The sequence below is a fragment of the Panthera uncia genome, chromosome E1 (genome assembly GCF_023721935.1).
Source record: "Panthera uncia isolate 11264 chromosome E1, Puncia_PCG_1.0, whole genome shotgun sequence".
NCBI lineage: Eukaryota > Metazoa > Chordata > Mammalia > Carnivora > Felidae > Panthera > Panthera uncia.
Genome location: NC_064814.1, coordinates 15,921,486 through 15,922,206, shown reverse-complemented (window position 1 = coordinate 15,922,206; position 721 = coordinate 15,921,486).

Below are 721 nucleotides of genomic sequence, written 5' to 3'. Positions count from 1 at the left end.
CCCCCCCCCCCCCCCCCCCCCCCCCCCCCCCCCCCCCGCCCCGGCCTGGACCTACCTAGGTGTCTCCATTGCTCACTCCCTCACCTCTTTCAGGTTCATCTCACTTCCTCTGATAAGACTCTACCCCACCAGCCAGTCCAAACTAACACCCCCTTCCCATGGCCTAGTTCAGTCTTCCCCATAGCACCTAGCACGTACCTGGCATCGTTGACTAGCAGAGCCTTCTCTTTGTTGGCTGCTGTCTGCAGCTCAAATATCCGGAGTGAATGCTGGTGGGAGAAAGGTCTTGCAAGCCACCGACCCCGCCTCTGGGGGGTTTCAGAGCCCAAACTCCCCAAGAACAAATGTGCACTTTCTCAAAGCTCAGAGAGACAGGTATGTGGCTGCCTTGAAAGATGGTGACATGGAGCCCCCAGCCCAGGGCTGGCCTGAGCACCTCCAAGGCTGCCCTGGGGGCCGCCGCCCAGAAATAACAGTAACAGCTGGCATTTATGAGGCCCTTACTGGCTGAGCTCGGAGGTGCTGGGCTGCTAACTGCTTTGCACAGATGATTTCATTTAATCCTCAAATATCCTTAAAGCAGCCCCAGGAAGCTCATCCTGTCCTCCTATCTTACACACGTTGAAAAGTGAGCTAAGTTGCCAAAGCTCACATAGCCATCAGGTGGCTCCTGAGCTGTCACTTACTTACACACACGTCCCCAGGAATAGGGAACGTGGGG